General features: G+C 43.5%; 1 long non-coding RNA gene across 1 annotated transcript; it reads right to left on the reverse strand.

The window, feature by feature from the left end:
- Positions 1–12,224: 12,224 nt before the first annotated feature.
- Positions 12,225–14,454, reverse strand: LOC146756876 (uncharacterized). The gene is made up of 2 exons (XR_014937183.1): positions 14,180–14,454; positions 12,225–12,496 (listed from the first exon to the last, which is right to left on the reverse strand). It is a non-coding gene; the product is annotated as an uncharacterized LOC146756876 (long non-coding RNA).
- Positions 14,455–14,778: the final 324 nt, after the last annotated feature.

Below are 14,778 nucleotides of genomic sequence, written 5' to 3' on the forward strand. Positions count from 1 at the left end.
TGTGAGTTGGAGCTGGTGGCACTAAGCAACACACAACACAAGGGCTGGTTTTCTCCCTCCTGGCTGATGCCTGCTTGCCAGCACTGACTCTGTGGCTTTGATCAGAGTGCCGTGCATACTAATCCCTTCTGAAACTCATGCTTTTCAGTATCTCCTTTCTTGCTGGCACTGTGGTGTGAGTCAATATGTAGCTGCATGGTGTTTATTCAAGGCCCGGCTTGCAGAGGCTCATTCTGCACAGCCAAAGGTGCCCTAACGAGGAGGAAAGGCAGACAAGCTCTCACCCAGCGAGGCCACACACTGGTATGTCTCCAACATCACATCCCGGTAGAGCTCTCGTTGCACAGGGTCCAGCAGCGCCCACTCCTCCCTGCTGAAATACACGGCCACCTCCTCAAAGCTCACGGGCTCCTGCAAGCAAAGAGGCTCCTTGCTGGGAACAGCCAAGGCCCAGGCAAGCAGCTCGCACAGGACAGAACCTCACACCCCAGCTGCTTTTCTGTCCCCAGCACACACACGCTGGCTGAGGGCACCTCCCTCTACCCCTGCATTCACATCCCTGGCCCCTTGGCCTCTCCTGCCTGCTTCCCCAACCCCTACCTCAACTGGATGTGCTGCGGCCATTTGCTGCTCTCCTGCAGGCTGGGATGATCACGGCTGGAAGGCAGAAGTTGAACTGGAGCCTGCAGGGAGAAGAGAAATGGCAGGGGAGCTGTGAGGGAATGCAGCAGTCCAGTTCCAGCTCAGCCCTTCTGCAGGGCACTGCCCAGCCTTGCAGAGGAAGACAATGAGCTGCAGCACAGGAAACAGTCTGGCTCAAAGAGATGAACCGTCACAAAGCTGTCTCAGACTGGGAGGCTGAAACAACTGGTAGCTGACACTTAGTTCAACAGCTGAGACTGAGAGGGGACTTAAGACAAAGCACGGCAAGGAGGCAGTCATCTTACCCCAAAAGAGGGAGCAGCCCAAGTGCCCCTCCAGCTCTGCTGCACAGCAGCGGGCTGCACCACAGGACCTGCCCTCGAGCAGGGCTGTTTCTGCAGCTCACACCTGCACAGAGATCCCTTGCAGCTTGACATCAAGACTCCTTCTCAATACAGATCTTCTGTAAGACACCCATGGTTACTTTGGAGCTTTCATGTATTCTCTAAGGTTCTGTCTTAGAGGGACTGTGCACGTATGATTCCTTCCACACAAAGCCTTGACCAAGCTTGGGACTAGGAGAGGATCCAGCCACATCCTAGCTCCTTACCTCTGTGGTCTGAAGACATGAGAAAAAAAGGGGAACTACTCTGAGCCTCGTGACTCAATGGGAGGGCCTCCTGTAGGTGTGTGCGTAACCCTACCCTCCATGCAGTAAATAACCAAGTGTATCCAGCCACCTCCGATCCTGCTGTGTCACTGTTAAATCACTACAGCATATCCCTATTATATCAACAAATATAGTCCTGCTTCTCCCTTAGGAGTGTATGCTGTGTTTGGATCCACTTGTGACCAATGGGCAAAGTCTGCAGGATGGCAAGAAGGGAAACAAACCGATGACAAGAGACATGAAGCGCATCCCAGATTCTTCTGTGAATGTTCTCGTGGCTACTGCTGTAGTTGAGCAGAAAGCAGAGGTCACTGGGGGCAGTAATAGGATGCAAAATGGGAAAGGTGTTATCAGCATCGTGTCGGGTTTGAAAGTGACATATGAAGCAAAAGAGAACTGCACCGGTCCTCCCAGAATCAAAAGCGACTGATATTCCACAATATTTCTGCTGCACTACGTGGTGCAAGTTGTGCAGGTAATGCTTATTCACACAATAAACGAAGACCTCCCCGAGTCGCCTACAATCCTTTAGGCCACACATCCTCCACCTGTAGGGTTTGGCTCCAAACAGATGCAAAACTGCACCCATAGCACTAATTAAAGGCACTGCCTCTACACAGTTAAGGCAAACAGAGGCAGCAGAATGACGGCTTATTGCCTGCCCTAGCTGCAGTTAAGGAAACTGAAGAGTGATACAGAAGGAATGGGAAAGGGGAGTTTTATTGGAGGTCTGAGTGGTGAAGGAAGTTGAGGACATACAACAAGGACAGCCTGTGCCAACTGGGGGATCTTTTGATTGACTGCAAGCACGCCTAAAGGGGACGGCTACCCAGGAAAGAAATGCAGAAATACTGTTAGAAAATGGTATGGCCATCCAACCATCCAGCAGGAGGTGCAGAAAAGCACCTGGTTCATGGAAGAACACCGTGAATGCAGCCCCCAACACTCAAACACAGCAAGCCTGCTGGAGCACCACCTCCACAGATCCGTGAGGGAACACCTGGTGGCAAATGGATTAAATCCTCTGGCAGATGTCCGTACATCCTCTCAGGAGTGGAAGTAGCCCTGGGCTTGCTGAAATCAAGCAAGCCCTCAGAAAAGGGTTGGGAAAAGTACACTGTAAAGGTGACTGATGTAGTTCTCAAAACCACCTACTGCTGATGTTACCTAAAAGTGGTGATGGCTCACATTCCTCTGGTAAGGAAGTGCAAAACGGCGAGGAGTCAACTGGATGGTTCACACTTCTCAAATAAATAGGATGGCTTACTTAAACACAACAATAAATCAACAAAACATCCAACCACATGGAAATTATTTTTCCATCTCCTGAGAAGAGAGAGTATCTGACAGCACTGCAGCCAAACCAGCCTGTGACGGTCACAGCCACCACCAGCCGATGCTGTGCTGGGAATTTTAACTGAACCGTGAAGGCAACTTATCGAATAGCAGCAGTGCTAAACAGAACAATTAAGGCAATAAACAACCACGTGGTTACAACAGCCTTGTTAAGCAGTTGTTAGAGCACTCCAGGACACCTGCATGATATCAATAAATTCATTCCTCCCTCCCTCCCTCTTCAGCCGAGCACGCAGACTGCGCTCACTGCCAGGGGACGCTCTCAGCAGCGCGTGCCCTTTGCAGAAGGCACCTGGGCTGTGCTTTACTGACCTGCTGCTGCTCGGCCGTGTTCTCAACGCGTGCTCCAGTCAGCCCACAGGCTGCCAGCTTCTCATCGTCTGTTCCAGAGCCCAGTGCCGGAGCTGCTGCAGATGCTGAACGTGCTCAGGGCCCGCAGCTGTGTGCTCAAGGCATCTGCAGCTGCCGGGACAGCCTGAACAAAAGCCTTGCCAGGGCTTTGCACAACCCCAGCTGAGCCATCAGGCAAGCGCTCAGCAAACAAAAGGTAACGCCATTTCAAGGGTCGCCAGAGGCACGTGTTGCCCGCAGGGTCCCCGAAGAGAAGCTGGGGGCTGCCGGGGAGGAGGAGCAGGGCGAGTGCGAATTTCCACTTGGAGGCTTCACATTAAGACACTCCAAAGGAGGCATCGGGGGGTTTAAAGCTTCCGTCAATCCACGCGTGCACAGCTGCAGAGCGAGGCCGTCTCGTGTCTCCCGTGGCCCAGAGGAAGAACTGCAGCCCCAGCTGCGCTGTGTTACAGAGATCCAACCGGGCAGCAGAGCACGCTGACCTCCTCTGCTCCCTTCCTCACTGTCCCAGCTCCCAGCCCGTTCCCGTGCCCCTCGGAGCCCAGCCCGGGCTGCATGAACTGCCGCCCTGGTTGCAGCCCGTCTGGGCCAGCAAACCTGCTGCGCTGAGCGGGAGCTGGAGCCGGGACCAGGGTCCCGCCTGGGGTACGGCAGTGCGGGTTCCGCCCCGTCCGGGGCCGCTCCCCGCTCCTCTCCCGGTGCTGCTGGCAGGGGGCAGGAAGCGTGCGCTCCTCTGCACGAGCCACGAAGGGCACCTACCTTGGGTGCGGAGCAGGCTGCTCCCAGCTCTGGTGCAGGTAGCCGGGCTCCTCGGAGTCGCGTAGAGCAGAGGACGCCGAGTGCCCTCAGCCCGGAGCTGGCCGCAGGACGGCCTTGGTGCACCTCCTGCCACCGCGGTGCTGCCCGGATGGCTTCCAGCCAGGCTCTCGCCTCTTCCGCACAGGCTCAGGAAGGCAGGAATTCCCACAACGATCACGCCCAGAGCTCGTTTTCATGGCACATCTGCCCCCGGGGGATGGCGATGGGAAGGGGTGCGGGGGAGGAGGGAGGGAGGAATGAGGGCTGTGTTTTGTTACGCTAATGAAGCATCGCTTTCTGCCGGCTCTCTTTGCTTCCTTCGGTGGGGACATTCGCACACCCTTGTCATCAGGCATCCCTCCCTTGCTGTCCTGGCGTTCCTGTTACTGCTCTCCCCCACGAGTATGTCCCAGCAAGAGGCAATCTCCGGTACAGCACCAGAGGACATTGTGTGTTGAACAGAACTCTTGCAATGGAACCGAGCTGTGGGTAGGAGCTTTACCCAGAAGCTGCTGTAAGAATACGACTTTCCCCAGATCCTTGTCTAAGGGTCCTAATAAGTCTTCTGTGCAGCGATACCTTGCGGTTCTGTGTGGGTTTGTGGTCCTTATGGCTGGCCATACCTACCCTTGAGTTGCACCGGGCAGTGTACTTGGGAGTGACCTCACTGGAAGAAAAGCAGTGTGCAAACTGCAGTGGGAAATTGCATTTAGGAAAGCAGGATATTGAGGTTCGTTTTCTGGTGGATATGGGTGCTTCTTACTACCCATAGATGGTTTTGTAACAGTAGTAGATGCTACTGCCCAACGGGAAAAGTTTTCCTTTTTTGGATTAATTAAACATAAGCTAAGAAAACAAGCAGGAATACAGAAATTCTTGTACCTGCCAGGTTACTCTGGCAAGAAATTGAATAAAACTGGAGCTAAGAGTGCAACAATATTGACTGATTAAAAACTGTAACTCTGGCTTTAACACAAACTGGGCAAAACAATGTTGTACCCCCAGGAGTTACAGCAATCTCAAATATGATACACTTAGTGGTGTGGGCATCAGGGCCAAAAATGAAGCCCTAAATAGAAGTTAAAAGCAAGAGCTTGCCTAGTCAGGGTAAAGCGGTGCCCTTTGAGGCTATGGGACTGTAGGAGGATAAAAGAAATAATAGGTAACTTTTTGGAGTTTGGATTCCAATTTTGATAGCAAGTGCTGTAGTTTGGTACAAGACTTGAGGGCAAGTACTAGAATAGTTGAATGGATACACTCAGTGGTGGCAAATCCGTGCACTTTATTAACCAAGTTAAGGAACGAAAAGATGGAGTTTACCTTCTGGATTTGAGGGATGTCTCTTCTGCCTAGTTTGGCCAAAGGAAGCCCAAGGTTATTTGCCTTTGAAAAGGAAAGCCCTGATATGGGGAGAAGAGTCTCCGTTAACCTGGACAGTGTTACCCAGGGTTGTGAGAACAGCTGAATGATGGTCAACTCATGAGCCTGAGATCTGGGATCCTCCATCCTAAGGTGGAACTTTACTGCAGCACGTGGCTGCCACAGCAACAAAAGGACTGTGTACAATAGACTGAGAGTTTGCTGAGTTTCTTGGTTTACAGAAAGCACAAATAACTCAACAGCAAGTGACATATTTGGGAAATGAGATTACAGCTGGACTTTGAACCTTAAGAACTGCCAGGAAAAAAGTCATCTGCCAAACCCCTGAGCTGCAAATTGCCAAGGAAGTGAGTAAGGGATGGCCAGGGTGCCTGAGGGCGGTGGCTGCACTGGTACTTGTGGGAATACAAGAAAAGCTGTTCAGAGCAGCAGCTGTGGAGCAAGATAAACAGCATGAGAACCAAGGACACCTCTGCAAGGAGAAGAAGGGTCTCACAGCTCTGATTGGATACGTGCCTGCATGGACAGTTGAAAAGGGTTCTGTAGAATGCTTTGTTGACATGTAAAAGTGGTTGGGAAAGTTGTAAGGGCGGACAGGAAAGTTAGAAAATAACAACTTGTGAAGGTCTATAAGGGATGTGAGAACTTGTAATAAACGATTTGGATCGTTCACATCTGAGTCCGTGCCTCAAACGCTGCAAATGTGGTGCTGATAGGTTGATGGTTGGACTTGTTCTTAGAGGTATTTCCAACCGTAATGATTTTTTTATTCTATGAGGGTTAAGGACTCCAGGACAGTATCAGTGAATACTTCATTCATGGCTTGAAAGCTGAAGCTTGAAGCTGCTGAGGTTGAATGAGGAAGAGTATGTCCTTTGATCTGAAAAACTGATTGAAAACTGATCTTGAACAGACTTTCTCAACAGGATACTCTTTGGTTGGGACAAATACAGAGGAGTGTATTTGTGATTTTTCTTGCGCAGGGTCAGTGATCACTGTCTGCACAACAGTTTTAGGAAACAAGAAAAGAGAAAAAAAAAACAACTGCACGGGACCTAAGTAAAATGAATTCTTAATGACTGACTGTGCTAGTGAAACATATTGAGTAGCTTGAAGCTTAAGACAAAGGAGTTAATTGCTTTGTTGTATGTGACTATATGAAGGGTTGCTGTAAAGAAGAATAGTAAACTTGTTATATGGCAAACAGGCTATGAACTAGTGGTTGTATCAGTTAGGAAGATTCGTGTTAGTTACTGCCTTTGAGTAGTAAAGCTTGTAGAGCTTGGGAAGAATAGGTTGGAAAAGTTACAGAATTTTCATCAGTAACAGCTTAGACATATATTGGGGTTAGTCTAGTTATGGATTTTATTGCTGTAAGACATGAGGGATGGGCAAAATGACTTGATCCTAGTCCCTCCCAGTGCTGTTATTCTGTGCTGTTTGTGTGTTTTCAGAAATCTATGTATTACTTACTATTGTGCCTTTGTTCTTTAGTTGCCATTAGTTGTGGCGGGGTGACAGCCCTTTCTTCACTCTGTTTCCTTACTGTAGAATTAGGAGATTTACAAAGTGGAAAAACGTGAATAGTCAGGAATATTTTGGAAAGTGTTTCCACTGTTAAACACTTCAGAATTTCTCAGAAATTCTGCTTCCCAGCTGTAAAGAAAAGGCTTGTGCATAATTTCAAAGGGTTGAGAATACTTAATCCTGAAATTGTTTATTGTTTTTTTACTCTGTTTTGGCCTTGTACTTTGTCTCCAGTAGTATGTAGTTGGCACTCAGAAGTAATTTGATTCAGCTTGTCCTTCTGCACTGTTTGCTTTCTGTTCCGTTGTGCTGCTTTGCCTGTGGAGTCCTCTAGTCTGAGATCTGTTGTCTCACCTTGCCTGAATTCTGCCTCAACTGAATAGACATAGATTCAAAACCTGTGTTGCATTATTTTCTGGTTTCAGAAGTGTCCAGTCTTTTACTAGATAGACTTTCCTGGTTTTGAGTAACTTGCAAAACTGATAGTATTCCTGCCTGCTTCCCAAGAGTCTCTGTTTTTCAGACAAGGTTATGTTAACAAATCCATGAAACCCCAATAGAAATTCCGGACTCTTTGCTGTGTGTCTACTTGCATCTTCTGCTTTCTGCCCTTGTCTTTGTGATGTCTTCGTTTTGCACATCCTCTTTATTTGTCTTACTTGAGTAAATGAATCCATCTGTCACAATCTTCTCACCTGGATGTCTGAAAGTTCTCTTCCCGGCAGGGGATTTATTTCACTGTTTACCTCTTAACTTTTGTCCTTCCATTTCCTTCTCTGTTCCTTTGGTTTTATTTGCTGCAACGCTTCCTCCTCTTTATTTTCAGGAGTACTTCTAATCTCTTAACATGAACTGTGTGTTCCTGTACTTCAGGTTCTCTTCAAAGATTTTTTCCATATCTCTTCTTTGATTTTGATTAATGTTAACTGTTGAGATTTTTCTGGATGTATTCCCAAGACTCAGTCTGAGGTTTAAAATCCATCCAGTAGTACTACTGAATTCAAGTCTGCAATTCAGAATTGCATCGTTTGTAGAGCAGGGCCTTTTTAGAAGTGAATTCAGTGGGATGTGAACAGAAGACTCAGGACAGCAGGGTCTGTTTTAGTTGGATAAGGCTTTTGGTTAACTTTTCTCATTCCTGTAGATATGGATTTATCTTGTTTCATCTACACGCAAAACTTTGTAGTGTAATCAGTTACATAAAAACACATTCTCTTCTCTTCCTGTGTTTCTAGTTCTGTCTTAGTAATTTTCTTGAAATGTGTTAGCACAGTCCTGCTTCATGTAGTTCCTGTCCTTGTTTTTCTGTTCCTCCTGCTTTCCCTAGTCCTGTTCTGATAACCTCAGAAGTACTCTCTGTTCTTCTTAATTTCTTCATGCCTAAATAGAATTGTCTCCTCATCACCAAATCTGAAATGTTTTTGTGTTATCTTAGCAGCCCACAAGTAAATACCAGGTTAGTTTTTATGAGAATTTCCTTTTCAGTGTCAGAATCTGAGCTTGGTTTACCAGAAGAGCTCAGGAAAACTAATGTTTATTAAAAATCAGTGTATTCTGTAACTCCACCACATTCGGCATAGTGCAGTTTAGGTTCAATGGCATCTCCTGAAGCTTTGAGATGTTTGTCTTTTTGATTAATGGAAATGGTGGAAAGCATTGTACTTGAATTGCAGGTGTTGTGCTTCTTCCAAGGATTATGAAAATCAGCTGTATTGTCTGGTGCCTTGGGAAAAATACAGCAGGAATTGAAAAGTCCTGCCAGGTTTCATGCTTTTGTTTTGCATGTGGTAGTATTGAGCTATTAAGAAAGACTTCAAATGTTGTGCGGTACAGCTCGTATTTCCTATCTGCTTAAAGGGAGAAGCAAAGTCTTTGATACTGCTACAGCTGTTGGATGTGAAGCTTTAATTAAAAAGTTCTTTGCTTTGTTTGGTAGCAATAGCTAAATATCCTGTTGAAGGAAATGTAACTTTTTTTAATCAGGGGTGTCAATAAGTGTTAAAATTTTCACTGATAGGTTAAAAAAAGGAAATGCTATTTATCAGATGTCAAAAACAGGATAATTTACCAAATGTAGAAATTTAGGATTTAGTGAAATTAATTCAGGTGTAAGAATATTGGTGGCCTGTATTTGACTCCTGCATAGTTTGCAAGGTTCTTGCACATAAAACCTAGTTTTGTGGTATTTTTGCTTCTAATTCTACCCTCTTGTTAGCAATTTGTGGGTCAGGCTGGGTCACATCACACTTCATTTCAGTTTTCAGTTTCTTCTTACTTCATCTACTTTTATTCCTCCATCATACAGGTAGTTAGGGCAGTCGATATATGAATCATTGTGGAGATGACTGTTCCTGTAACATTTGAAAGAAAAAATTGTTTTTTGATCAAGCGTTCCCAGTAAAAGATAAATAATTCTATGTGAACCAAAAAACTCTGAGTAACTAGTGAAATAAGTTGACCTTTTTCTTTCCAGTTTTGCAGGTAGGAAGACAAACCTGATGAGCTGAATGAGTTTTCTGTTTAGCTGCTGTGTCTGAAATAAAACTAGTTCATAGACTGCATGCAATTTCAGTTATTCATTGGTGGGGTATTTCTTGTTTTGCTTGTAGTTGCCTTGTGGTCACCGGTGTGAAGAGATTTGCCATTCAGGTGATTGTCCTCTGAACTGCAGCCAGAAGGTTAAACTCAAGTGTCCTTGTAAGCGACTGAAAAAGGTAAGTTTTGAAGTTGCAGTTCTGAGAGTGACACATTTTCTTTGTATGTTCCTAGGCTTGTGTACATGGATTGTCTCTGGTCAAGACTGGAATAGAATCAGTTACTTGAGCAGAGCAGCAACAGCAGCTGAAAGTCTGGGTGGAACAATCAAAATATTCACTAAGGAACATAAAATTCATTGTAGAAAATGTTAGCTCCCAGATTTGCAATACCTTTCTCTTCAAGCACACTTCAATTTTTGTAGTTCCATTAGGAAAATAATCAGATGATCTGGAGTGATTTAAGAAGTCAAAGCACATTTTCCTCATTAGGAACTGAGAAGTTTATAATTACGTAAATTGGAACAGTCACAGATGTTTTGAATTCCTAATTGATGGTTGTCTGAGGCCCTTAAAGCAAACAGAGGCATCAGCATCCTTAGCTTTCAGCAGAGATAAAGGACAAAGCTTATAGCTATCAAGTATGATGAGGGGATAACCAGAGGCTGCTGTGACCTCTTGACAAGTGTTAACTTAATGAAAAATTCACTATCTGGCTTGAACAAAGCATGCTTAAATTATTTTCAAGACCCGGTTAACTTCTGAGCTTTCCACACAGATGCAGTTTCCCCAGAGTTCTTAGCTTCTCCAAGAAATGTCTTCAGAAATCTCAGATCTTGCAGGGCGCATGTTCAAGAGAAAGGATGGTAATGCCCAGAGTACGTGCTTCAAATTGAGCAGTCTCTGCTTATAAATAACTAGCTTTTCTTTATTTGTAAGTTGAAATGTTGACTTCTGCTGAGGATAAATTATTTTGTTGTGACTAAGTGCTCTTACTAATTTCAGTTTATCTTACTCTACTGTGTTCAGTAAAATCAATAATATCATTGGTTGCGTGTATACTTCTGCTTCTTGTTCCTTAAGATATAGGTTTACAGTTGGACTTGATGATCTTTGAGGTCTTGTTTCTTATGCCAGACTTAATTGAATAAGGAAGATGGGTATTTCCATGATAGCTCTGTTACATCTAGTTGTTGCTGTCCCTAATTTTCGTACTGTTTTTGGAAAACTGAAATGTGTTATCATCTTCTGCTGAGTTCTGACGCTGTATAGCTATTTCAGACCAGTTCAGATTTTATTGTCCCAGAGTGCTGGGATGTCTTCAGTGATTATGTGGATGTCCAACTGAAATGTGGTAGCAAGAAGCAATGAAATTAATGTTTAGGATGCTCACTTTTCACTTTCACAGTGGCCTGAAATGGAACATTCCAGATCTGCTATTCTGAAAGTTTTATGGTCCTTAAATATGATGACGGTTACTTTTTTTCCCCCCCTCAATCTTGTAAATTTGATTTTAATAAGGTGGAAAGGTTGTTATGAGTTAATTATATAATTAATAAAAATTAATTCTTATATGATGACAGCCCACTTATTTAAATAGCCACGAAGTGGTCCTTCTGATTCCTAGTGAAATGGTGTCTCTCTTCAGAAAGAGAAGAAAACACTATCCCCACCTTAAATATCATCTCACTGTTTTCTAGGTCAAGCCCCAAATCCATGCTCTCTTTTGTACAGAGAGCTACAGTGTAGAGGGTAAATGATGGTAGAACCAATAAGCCACTGATAATTGGACTGTGTATTAGTTGCAGCTAATCTGACTGCAGAAATATGACTCGTTTCTGTAGTGTGAAAGATGATGTCTTTTAATGTTTGCTTTATGCATCTGCCCTTGCCTGAGATCGTAATTAGGGTATCTTTGATTCCAGAAGGTCCTTATGCATATTTGCTTGGAGCTGCATGCTTACAGCAGATAGTGTACTTCTTTCTTAGCTTGGATAGGATAGTGTACCTGTATATTTAGTCTTTTGTGCCTGCAGCCTGTGATCTTGAAGATAAGGAGAAACAGAATTGAGTACCTAATATTTGCAGTTGAATTCTCCTCTACCAGTCTTCTGTCTGTGTATACTACTGGTGAAGTTGGGAGTTGACAGGACACGTATTCCAAGCTGCTCTGTAAATATGCCTCATCTGAACCATCACAATTAATATCAAATGTAGGAGCTCATAATTTGAGTGCAAAACAGGAGGATTTTTTCTTCCTTTTCTGGTGTTGAAGTTAACTGTTGCATCATGAGGCTATGCATGTAAACATGCAAGGTCGTATAAACCACTTGAATTTGTAACCCACAACTTGTAGTGGACCATATTCTTAACCATCTAGGCAGGTGGTTTATCTTAGCATGCTGGAATTGCTCTGAAGAAGTTAGTTTTTGGATTTTGCTGTATGCTATGAAAATTGTTCTGCATATTGTCAGAAAGCATGAAAACCAGAATAGCTTCTAGCTATGTTACTGTGCTTTCCTGACAAAATTCTTCATAGGCTAGTAGTATAGATTATAAGATTATAACTTTCTCTCTGTGCTGGTATTCTGTTTTGGTTTTGTTGGTGGTTTTTTTTGTTTTTTTTTTTTTTTTTCTGTTGTTGTTGTTTGTTTGTTTGTTTGTTTGTTTTGGCCTTCAACGTAAGGGGGAGGAAGGAGAAGGAAGTAGGGGAGATCTTCCCATGACCAGACCTTGCCCTGTAGTTTCAGCCAGTTTAGAGAATTGATACGAAGTTTCAGAAGAGTTACTTATTAGTTACTTTGCATGGTATCTTTTGTAACAGTTCACAAGGTTATATTGCTTTGTCTTAAATAAATAAGTGAAAAAAAAAAGACAAGAAAAATTAAACTGAACCATTTGATTTATCCTTGTTTCAGTTTAGCTTATCAGAAAGAAGGAAAATAGAAAAGGATGCTTGAATACAGTTACAGTTTCAAATAATATTTATTTATTAGCTTCATTCTGTAAATATACCGAATAAAATTGTTTTACAATTTTCCCAACAAAATGAACGTTATAATTAAATTTTTATATAGGGAAATGAATTACAAACAATTCAATTTATACTTAACAGGAAGTACAGTGCAGCAAGATACAAGAAGGCCAAGTTTCACTGGAGTGTGATGTGTTATGCAAGGAAATGAAACGGAAGGCGTCTGAGGTGGTGTATCCATTTTAGTTATGTTGTCTTCATTGCCTTGAGAAAAGTTGGAAAAAACAGGCAGATCGTTATTTTTTCAAGACAGTAATAGCAAGAAATGCAGTGTAACTCAGCGTACAGTTTAATTGCACATTTAATTTTTGGACTATTGAATCTGGCTTATTGCTGAGAATTGCACTACTTGTAGATAGTGTCAACTCACTTGATGAAACACTGTGTTAAGGTAATGCTCTATTACCTCTTCATTTTTAATGTACATTGGAACTGGAGATTTCCTCTTCAGCCAAGAAGTGCTAATCAATGATAATAAAATCATTACTGCTAGTGAGAGCTATAGAAGCACTTCATTTAGGCCTTACTTTTACTTTGAAGGTTAGCAAAGTGTTATCTTGTGTGTTCCTGTCACACAGTATTAGGTGACTGCTACAATTATAGAGAGCTTTCAGCAACTGCATGTGCTTTTCAGCCCATTGTAAACATGGATGCTCTCCAATAATTTTGTTTGAAGTAAAGAAACTGCTGCATAATCTCACCTAAAGAGACAGAATATCCACATTGTTTTTCTAGGCCTTTTATGGAAACATGAGGAAGTGGTGCATGAACTGGTTAAGTTTCTGGCATTTAATTTGCTGTCTTGAATGCTATGTAACAGTTCTGTAGAGTGATCAGTTGTAGTTCCAGGTTTTATTTTTCATAAAACTTTCTGATTGTGAAGCAAATGTAATTGCATTAACAGTTTCCATTACGACAAGAGCAGTAGAAGAATATGAGTATGCATTATCCAATATGTCATTTGGTACAAAAGTGGAGATTTCCTTTTGCTGTAGCAGTCAGGGCATATTTAATTACTTGGAATGAAGTGTGTGAGTGTAAATTACATACATATATAAGGATTTACCAATCAATGTACAGTGTGCTGAATTGAGGATTGAGTTACTGAAAGCTTAGAGAGTGACTTTATTAAGGAATTTTCCCTGGTATTAATGAATATATATATTTATATATATATATATATTTTTTTTTCCCCCAGGTTTTATATTTGTCATTTGAATTTTCCAGTTAGTCAGAAGTTTAGTTTTATAACATGGTAGCGTCTCTTATGTTCCGTGTTTTTCAAACATGAATTGATAGAGGTTTTTCACAGAATGTTTTAGAATCTGAGTAAGCTCACAGCTCACTTGGTGAAGGTTTTGCTCGCTTTTCGGAGAACTGTTCTATAAATTATGGCTCTGTAAGATAATAGTTTTACCTGCTTTTACAACAGTTACTTATCACTTTGTATGTCTGGACAGATAAAAGAGGCAGAAGCCAAAGCTGTTATTGAAGAGGAGAAACAAAGACAACAGGTATCAAACTTAATTCTTCTTCCCCCCCAACCTCGTTGTGTTAATAAATCACTTGATGCACGTGCAGCCCAATCTGTATACTTTGTATAGTGTTTCTCCCATTTACTGCTTTCAGCTGTTATGTTGTCTTTAGGTATGTGCCATGAGTGATCTACAGTGGTTAAAAGCAAGTATATTTTCTCTTAACAGTTCTCACATCTGTGGGCAAAATGGTAATCATTTGATGTCGCATTAGAATAACTGTATAATGTATACATATATTTAAATACAAAATACTTCTGATTTTTATCCATCATTTTATAATTCCTTAAATTCACAGAATTACTAAGTAGCCTCTGTAAGGTTGAATTACTGAGTGAAACTTCTTACTTACTCCCCTTCGTGAGAGTGAAGAAACCTAAATTGGTCTCTGTCCTTCAGGGTCTGGTGGGGGTGGGGAATTTTTTTGTAATTGCTGGCTCTGGTGAATGTGTGTTGTCAGCACTGTAATCCAAGAAGCTTCTGTGCCAGCTGCCTGGAAATACTATCACTAATCTTGTTTCAGAAATTAACCGTAAGCTTGGTTGCTGGTGACAGCTAACTCAGGTTTATCATTTGGGCGCTGCAGCCTCAATGCACTCCTTCCAACAGGCTTGTATGCCTGAGACAGAGCACAGACCCCCCCGGTTGTACACCCCCCATCGGACCCCCCCCCCACATTAGATCCCCCCCATTGTATCCCCCCCCCATTGAATCCCCCGCCCTCCATTGGATCCCCCCGTTGTACTCCCCCCTCCCCCACTGAACCCCCCCCATCGGACCCCCACCCCATTAGATCCCCCCCATTGGACCCCCCCGGTCTATCCCCCCCCTATTGGACCCCGCCGTTCGATCCCCCCCCATCGGACCCCCCCGGTCCCGGTCCGTCCCCACTCACCGCTTCCTCCTACGGGGCTGGCAACACTTCCGCACTTTACGGCGACGCTGTCGCAA

This window comes from Coturnix japonica, chromosome 25, assembly GCF_054131305.1.
Source record: "Coturnix japonica strain WE chromosome 25, WE-NBRP24, whole genome shotgun sequence".
Lineage (NCBI taxonomy): Eukaryota > Metazoa > Chordata > Aves > Galliformes > Phasianidae > Coturnix > Coturnix japonica.